The 9,463-nt window shown below is 44.2% G+C and overlaps 1 pseudogene; it reads right to left on the bottom strand.

Moving 5' to 3' along the window:
• Positions 1-2,564: 2,564 nt before the first annotated feature.
• Positions 2,565-5,389, bottom strand: LOC101978198 (protein Jade-1 pseudogene; annotated as a pseudogene).
• Between the last annotated feature and the right edge of the window lie 4,074 nt (positions 5,390-9,463).

The raw sequence follows: 9,463 nt of genomic DNA, 5'->3' as shown, positions 1-9,463 counted from the left end.
GAAAAGAACATCTTTTTTTTTTTTTTGTATTGCAAAATGTACAGCATTTATTCACATACAGACAAAAAGGCACAAATTCTACTAAATAGTTCAACAAAAAAATACAGCTGTCCTCAACTAGTTTTATAAATACTTTCAAAAAGGGGGGTAGAAATAAATACAGGATAGGGCCATGTAATATAAAATAGTCATCTCTACATATACTTTGTTTAATTTCTGATTTTTAACTCTTCATGCACCTTTTTTTTTCGATTTTAGCTGAATGGACACCAAGCTAGGCACATAGTGAAAAATACTCTGTGCAAGGTTACAAATGTAATGACAAGTTTGTCCATTTCAAAATAATTAAGATTTGTACACAACACATAAAACCCTTCATTTAGATTTTGTGTTTATAACCTAACAAATGACATTCCAGGCAACTTTACAAAAGTTTAACTAGCCTACATTTTGACATAATACATTGATCATAATCAAAGATATTTCTTGGTCAGGATGCACAAGGAAAGATAAAGGAGAAAAAGAAAAGAAAAAGCAAATGGTTCCATACTAATAGAATGTGAGTGGGTGGGCTGGGCTGGCTGCTACTATGGCCACTCATACAGAGCTCCCAGCGTGACACGAGACTAACCTACAAAGCTGTCGTTACACTGTTAGAGAAACCGTGCTCTATACCATTTGCATTTCAAAGCAGGAATAAAAAGTGTGGGCTTTTTATTATTTTTGTGTTTTGTTTTTGTGTGGGGTTTTTTATTTATTTATTTATTTATTTATTTTTATTTATTTATTTATTTATTTTTTGGTTTAGCATAACTTGGAACATTTGAAAGCTTTTCGACCTAAATGTGGGGAAAAACAGGTAAGGCATTATTTTTGCACAAAACTAGTATTCCTAATAGTGCAAATGAATCTGATACCTCTTAAAATTGTGAGAGGTCATATACTTACTAGATTAATTTAGATTTTCTTTCTATGGCTTAACAAATTATCCCTCTATAAATCCTACTCTCACCCAGAGCTGCTGCTGCAATCAAAAGATCATAACTATATAGAGTCCAACCTTCTCCTGTGTCCAGCAAAAGGGTTTTGCTCATATTAAAAAAGAAAAAAAACTTTTTAATTTTTAAATTATGCTACTAGCAAATGTACAACTTGGATTCCTAAGAACCTTCTAATATCCGTAGCAAAAAGCTGATCTGGACAGCAGTCTTTCAAACTGAGCCCCATAGCTCAAAAATAGTCAATCTAAAAACCTGGGTTGTTCTTTCTCCTCCCCTGAATTAGCTACTACAATGTACTTGACAAGTCAAGACTTGGTTTGGAAACATCATACACACAATGGGGTGCATTGGATCTACTATTCGATCATCTGATAAAACTTACATAGCAAGATGGAATTCAATAAGCCTTTTTGTTGTTGACAATCATCTGGAAGACTTGAAAGCTAACTACAGAACTCAAAGCATTATTCATTAAGCATCAGAATGTCCCTGCCACATGGAAACAGATGTGTAAATGAATCAGGAATCTCAATCCTGGTATTAACAAACTAAGGGGTAATTTAGGGAAAGCTGGGCTTGTTCCAAATGCCCATAATTCTAAATCTCATTACTATTTAAACTTTCCTTCTCATAAGTTTGATTCACAACTACATTGGATTCCAAAGAAAACTAATAGTACCTTAACACTATCCACCGTCTTTAATACACACACTCAGGCGAGTGCAAAAACAGAACATTGTACTCAAATTGAATGCTAAATTATTGCTGATAACTTACTAGTTATTGCCATTTGCAATTAGAAAGTCCAAGTTACAAGTGAGAGTGCAGAGCTCTGACTCCAGGAAACCTGCGCAGGGCACACCTCAGTCTCCTTCCTGTTCAGCCTCAGTCAATGGTAAGAGCTTATCGCAAGTTATTGCCTTTCTATTGTTTTTAAAATATAACCTATTTCACTTTATTCTTTTTTTATTCTTTTTTTCCCTTTTTATTAAGGAATCCGTTCATGTTGGAAGCCCAGATCCCCAACATATGCACTAGTGGTGGGCTCTGGGAAGTACCAGTCACCAGAGTCTGAAGTTCATCACTTGAATTTAATAGCCAGGTGGCCAGGTCCTGGCAATGGCCAGGGGAAACCTAAGCTGGCCCAAGAGCCAATGGTTAAGGAAGAGGAAGGTCAGAAGGACTAGTGAAAGTGGGACTCCAGCTGCCCTTTCTCACAGAGAACTTTCTAGGTGGCTTCACTCTCTGCCAATCCTGCATCCCACATCCACTCACAGGCTTCAGGAGCGAGGCCTCTTCAGGCGCAGCGGCTCTCCCCATCCTACAGTGACTCCAGTAATGACCTTTAATAAATTCTCTCTTCCCTGGCTCCTGGGTTACACAAGTCTCCTAGTGTCGCTCAGGGTCAGAGCTGCTGCCTCTGTCTATGCAGCAGAACCGCCTCGTGGGCCACACCATTTCAAGGTTGACCACAGTCCTAGAAAACGAGCTCTGTGGGCTACAATTGGTACGAGAGGGTTTGTTTCTATAAATGTATTAATTCATTAGAGTTCTGATTCTGTATACTCAGGGAACCAGGATTTTGTGCTTTGGGAAGAATGCAGAGGGCAACAGATATCCACGAGGCGTGGGTAAGCCCTGCCCTCGTCCACACTGACTCCACTCATCCTGTGTAGTGTTTAATTCAGGTGCTAATCTACCATGTCTTAACAGTTACAATCTACTCTTCTGTCTCCTCAACAAGCTGCAAATAACACAAACTTCTCACAACGATGATTTATAAATGACTCTGGAAAAAAATTCAATCTGAATTGTAAAAATGTGTTTGTGTAGCTAAGGAATAAAGTGCTTCTGCTTGTCCCCGCCACCAGACCTCCCCAGCACACGGCGACAGGCCAGGGGTCAGGAGGCCAGGATGCTCCTCCTGATGATGTCTGTGCTCCTGCTGATGGTGCTGCTGGCATGGACACACTTCTTCTCCGAGTCACTCATTTCTGCATCAGGGACATACCCGTCATTCTCACTGTCAGGCTTTAATTTGCTTTTTGCTTGTTCCTTGGCTGGAGCTCGGCCTAGGCCCAGGTAGGGGTAGTCTGAGTGCTGGTGGCAGGTGCCCTCGGGGGCCTCTCCCTGCTGCTGCCGCTCCCCCTTCTTTGGAATCCGGACTCCCCCCCCCCCCCCCCCCCGCAGTCTTTCCCTGGGCTGGCAGGTGTTGTAGGCACTTGGTCTGTGGTCTGACTACAGGTCACTCTTACTAGGGAGCCATTGCACCTGGGCACCATGTCCCTCCTGGCTCCAGGTTCCAACTGCCCCACTCCAGGGGAGGGGGCAGCTCTCATGTTGTCCAGATGCCTCTGGGACACATCTGTGGACCTGATAGGCTTGCGACTCTGTTTAAAAGGTCTGTCCTTCAAGTCTCCTTTAATGAGGTCACAATGAAAACGATTGTCTCTTCTTTTCTTGTGGTCTGGTGTCACCACACCATTTTTCTGTTGTGCTGATATGAGGTCTTTTCAAAACTCAGAAAGCTCTCTGGGACCCCCAGCCCCTCCCTCACACCACACAGCCCTGGCTGCCGGGACAGGGCCTTGCCCTCACCCCCACTGCTATTCTGCAACAGGTCTCGATTATGGGGCTTTTTCAGGGAATGAACCAAGGAAGTACCCATTTGTTTCCTGAAGAATGCAGAATGACATTTCAAGTAATCTATCTTGGGAGCATCGGGACCCACAGAAGGACTATTAAACAGAAGCATGTGTTCCAGTGAGAAGGAGGAGCAGGAAGAAGAAGGCACACCTGAAACTCTTTCTTGCTCCAAGAGCTTAGTGTACAGACTGAACATCTGTTCCTGGACTCTGCACACAGATCGCTTGATCTTTTCCCTGCAGGTCACCTGTGGGTCACCATGTAAGTGAGGTTCCCAACCCTCTCCAGGTGCGTGAACAGCTGCAGCCTCCTAAACAAGACATCCTGCTCCCGCTTGGCTAGACTGTCCTCTTCGTCTTTCTTTGGGGTGATCAGAGGCTTGTTGAAGTTGACCTTCCTCTTGAGCTTCCAGTATTGGTACAGGAAATCCACCACTTCCTCAGGCAGCCTCAGGGCTCGGGCCACGACCAGCAGGTTGACGAAGGTGTAGAACCCATCCTCCAGCTGCTGCAGCTTCTGCTTGCGGACGCTCACCCGGTGGGCCTCCTCCCGGTTCTGCTCCAGACTGGCAAAGGGCTCCAGCAGATTCCGGGGGGGAGCCCTCGGGGGGCCCCGTTCTCCTGCGCGGCCCCCTCACCAAGGCTCTCCTCAGACTTCCGGTGGGAGGCGTGCTTTGGGCAGTAGGACTTGAACTTGACTTCATCATTCTCTGCCAAGATAGTCTTCATTTCCAGGCCCCGGTCAAAAGCACAGGTCAAGTGGAAGGCCGTGCGGCAGTTCTTCACGGAGCACTGTATGGAGGCCCCCAACTTCTTGTTGCAGAGGCTGCACCCGAGCGCCCACTGGCTGCTGGGGATGTGAGACACCTTTGTGACGGGCTCCATCTTCTCGGGGCTGCCAATGCTCACCTCAGGGATCCACAGGGCACAGCTGACATGGACCCTCTTGGTTCCGCTGTGGGTGGGCTTCATAGCACCACCCTTCTTGGGACACAGCAAACATTTTGGCTGGACTCCCAGGGCACAGGTCCGACATAGCCAACTGCCCTCTGGCACCCTGAGGATTCCATAACAGGCCTGGTGCACACAGATGTCGCACTTGTCGCAGAGCACCATCTCGTTGCCGTCCTCACCATGGGGGGACTGGCAGACTCACAGACCACGTCTTCCTCATACTCGATCCCTAGGCCTTCCTCGGTCTCCATGGCATGATTCATATTGTCATAGCATCGCTGCTCAGATTTCTCCAGGACCCTTTCCAGGGTGAACTCATCGAGTTTGGGCATATTCCCGTCTCCTTGAACTCCTCATTGGTCAGCTCCAGCCACGCGGCATCCATGTCGTTCAGGTCGTATGGACACACGCTGTCGGCCAGCGACGGGAAGTCCACGTCGCCCAAGTCAGGAGGCTCAGAGCCCGAGGACACTATGTACTTCTGGGGCCTGATGAACATGAGGGATTTCTCTTCGGACACAACCCTGGCCACAGGCTGCGGGATGGTCCCGGGGCTCACAGGCACCTGGTCCCCTTTCTCCCATTCCGTCTCCAGGGATCTGCCAACACCTAGTACTCGTCCAGCTTCAGCTGGTAGGAGTCATGCAACTTCATGGCGGTGATCAGGTCTGTCCTAAACACCTCTGAAGGCTTCCAGTCTTCATGTCTGGAGCAGGAACTTCTCCTGTGCTGGGATGGAGAGTTCTGGGACTCTGTAGTTGACAGGCTGCCATTGTCGTCAGAATCCATCCTCACTGCTGCTGGGAAGCAGCAGGCAGCTAATCCAACAGAGATCAATTCTCAGGATCCAGACATCATCCTCTCCTCCTCCTCTGGCCCCCGCCCCCGGCAAAGCCCAAGTTACTGGTGGGATAGTAACACTGCGCTCTGCGGCCGCCTCCCTCCCTCCTCGCTAGGATCGAGAACCCAATCTTTTGGCACCATATTAATGACGTACTATATTATTTCCACTAGGCAGTGACCTTCGGCATTAAATTACTCCCGAGAACTCCCGAGCAAAGCCACAAAACCATCAAATATGGCTGACCCTTCGGCTCCTCCTGCAGCCGCCTCAGCCGCCTCAGCCGCCGCGGGACCCGGACGCGCACCCCGACCCACGCCCGGACACCAAGAACATCTTGATATACAGTGTTTTCTCATTTTCATGGTGCAAATATTTCCACTGTAGCTGAATTCAAGCTATTAGCATGATGTCACTGAATGGGGAGTTGGGAAGAGATGTGCCCAATCAGCTCTCACTAGCAGACTGGGGCCAGCTCCAGTTCATCACCAGCCCCAGGGTTTGATAATCAGCCTTTTAAAATTTTTTATTATTATTATTTTTTAACAGTCATTCCTTAGATGATTTCACCAAATTCCACGACTTTGAATACCATCCATATGATGATGAATCCCAAATGAGATCTTATCTGTCCCATTTGCACATATTCATAATATCCAACTGCCAACCTGATATCTTCTATGAGATGTTTAATAGGCATGTGAAATTTAATAATAACAGAGCAATAAAACATTTTTATTGGTATGGGGGTTGAATTCAGAGCCTTCTGCATGGTATGCATATGCTCTACCACTGATCTATATCCCATCTAAAACAAATCTCATAATTTCATACTTGATTGCCTCCAAGTCTCCCCCCTCAGTAGATGACATCATCATTCACCCAGTAACTCTATTCTAAGCCCTCAGAGTCATCTTATTAATTATGCCTTTAAAATTTGTCTAAAGTCACAATATCTCAACCACCATTCATCTAGATGAATCTGCCTGTATATTTGTCTACCTCCCCTCATATGGTGTTACTATTCCACCGTCCTCATCACCATGACTTTTCCATTTCAGGTAATTTTTTGCTTAGGATAAGAGTTGCAAATACCCTTGGAAGAACCCATTTGAATGAACATCATCCAATAGTATCAAATCACGGTTTTCTTTCCAAGATTTCGCAATGCTCCTATCTCAAAACTCTTGCCTTACTGTGTCTGCTGTGTGCACCAGCGTTAAACTATTATATTTCAAATTTCTAACTGAAAGACTTACCTTCAACCACACCTCCAAATTTCTTAGATAGTCCATGGTCAAAGCGATGATCTGTGTGCAGTAAGCAATTAACTTCAGTGTTATGTGTTTGTATTTTCAGGACAAGTCATAATGAAGGGCAATCCCAGAAGAAGCTACCAAGTTTCTGTTGCTTCTGTTATCATATTTCTTATCCCCCATCTTTAAAGAACATATTCATTCATTCAACACAAATTAAGAGATTATTACACATATGTCCTCATAGCAGCTTGTCTTTTCTTAGAAGGGGAAAGGTTTATTTTGGGCTTACAATTTTAGTCCATGGTCAGCCAATCCCCTTGCTCTGGGTCCAAGGTGAAGTAGAGCATCATGGCAGAAGGGTGTGGCAGAAGAATGCTGTTCCATGGTCAGGAAGCAGAGAGAGGGAGATCCCTGTTTGTCTTGCTGGGATGTATAAGTAAAAACCAGGCAACTTTGCTCAATGCAAATAAAATAGAAAAGGTAATTTTCCTCTGGTAATTCATAACTTTCATGTTTACTTTGGTGAACTTTAAAATGTTGTGTCACCAAGGATTTTGACAGGGAGAGAAAAATTAATTTTAAAAAAGGGATTCTTGGTTTGCCTGGAGCTTTTCCTATCTCCTTTTCTCTGATTTGATCCACGAGTCTGCCTTCATAGTGCATATGGATAAGAGATTTTTGGAGCAATGCCAGGCGCTGCTGAAACAGCAACCTCTTGACCATAACTTCTGGGGAAGAAAAGCAGCCTTCTCTGCAATTATCGTCCATAAAACCTCTGGAATTTACTTGCACAAAGAGCTCATTGAGAGTTGACAGGTCTGGTACAGCCATTCCTTTATTCCTATGGAGGAAGCATCAGAAAAACCAGCGGTCCTGCTTGTACCACTTCTGCAGAGGGAGTGTTCCAAAGTCTGTGCCTTGAGTAATCGGCAGGCCTGGCTTCCCGAATGGGTGGAGGCAGCGGCGTGGTCCTGGGGAAAGAGCCCAACACTTGAGTCAGGGCCTAAGTGTGCCAACTGAGGCACGTCACTGAGCCACCTGGGGCCTCCTTGTCTTTGGCTTGAAAATGCACATGGGAAAAAAGTAGTATCCCAACTACAGGAGACTTGTGTTAAGAGACTGAGAACATGGAGATGAAATTGTAGTGTAAGTCAGCCAGAATCTCTTCACAAATGCCAATCACTGTTACCAGGCCATATAAGCAGTGGCTAGAGTTGTCATTTTAGCAGTTTTGCAAAAGACCACGCTCCCAGTTCACCCGGCAAAGTTTTCCCTGTAGTGCCAGGTTTTCTGGGACTGGAAATGCAAACTATATTTTTCCTCTTCTTGTTTAGACTCTTTTCAAATGCAAGTGCCTTTCAGAAGGTAGAATACCAAAGTAATCCCTTATGAAATAGATGTGGCTTCACAAATGCTTTCTGTCTCTCGGGAGGGATCAGGTGTCTAAGGATGGGTAATGAAAAAAGATTACTAAAAGGTTGGTAAAAGTCATTTTAAAAAGCTAGAATGCCCACAAAATAATAGAATTGTAACAGCCTTGCAGATTTAAAGGATTAGAGGGTTTTGAAGTGGAATTTTAGGCAGGTCCCTTTTATATAAAACAAAACAAAACCTAAAAAACATCAAAGTGGAGTGGAGGCCCACAATCTCACCCATCATCCCAGTCTCACATGGATTCTCTACAACCCATGAAGCCACTCTGTGGAATCCGTGGGCTCTGAGAAACAGCTTGAAAATCTCTGCTGGCTTAGATTCCACATGGTACAGTGTAGGCAAAATGACTTCCCAGAAGAGAGATGCCCGGAAATATAGCCACTGCGCTAATCTAGTGCTCATGTCTTTATATAAAGAACATAATAACAACGAGCATTTATTGAGATAATACTATGTACCAGGATCTTGGCTAAATTATACACATTATCTGATCTAATCTCCAGGATAAACCTGTGAGATAGATACTAGTTTTCAGAAACCGAGACTAAGAGGGAAGAAACTTGGAGAAAAGCTCGGAAGCTTTTTGGAAGCCCGCCGTGTACTCTAGATCTGATGCTCTTTGACTCCATCCTGTATTTTCTCCCAGCACATTCTTTCTGAGGACAACTAATTTGTCTCTGGCCCTCATCATCACAGATGCTGTCTAGAATTTTTGTAGATTCTAGATTTGGATTTGAACAGAGACTTGGATGCTGCAAATGTTATCTTCAGTCTGGATTTATATTTCAAGGAAGAAAAGAAGAGTTGGAGTTAAAATAGCAAGTTCTCTTATGGGTGTAACAAGTAAGTGAGCAGACAGTCTTAGACACATAGTGAGGTTCTATTTTCCTCCTCTGTTGCCAACTCTGTGTCATTATTTTTTTCTTTTCAACGGGGCATAACTTTACTAAATAAAAGAAGAGGGGGAAAGTGGACTTACTGCAACTAAGAAAATAGTCCACCTTAAAAAGTCTGAAATTCAGATGGGAGAATTACTCAACAAAGCACAATAATATTGAGTCCTGTTTAAAAAAAAAAAAGGAATAAAAAAAAACCCTGCAACTTAGCTCATCATGGAAACTTTTAAGCAATTTCTCACAGAGAGAAAGGAAGGAAAAAAAACTAAATGAATAAGAACATTCTTCTTTCAGTTTTAACGGCACTAGAGAGAAAAATATTTAATTCTCTCACTGGCAGGAAAATAACCATTTTTGTATTAGTCACCAGCAAAGTCATCGCTTGCTTGGCTTTAACAGATATGGAATTATAACATAATAGTATCTTAGAACT

This window comes from Ictidomys tridecemlineatus, chromosome 4, assembly GCF_052094955.1.
Source record: "Ictidomys tridecemlineatus isolate mIctTri1 chromosome 4, mIctTri1.hap1, whole genome shotgun sequence".
NCBI lineage: Eukaryota > Metazoa > Chordata > Mammalia > Rodentia > Sciuridae > Ictidomys > Ictidomys tridecemlineatus.
This window is presented reverse-complemented; position numbering and strand designations above follow the sequence as displayed.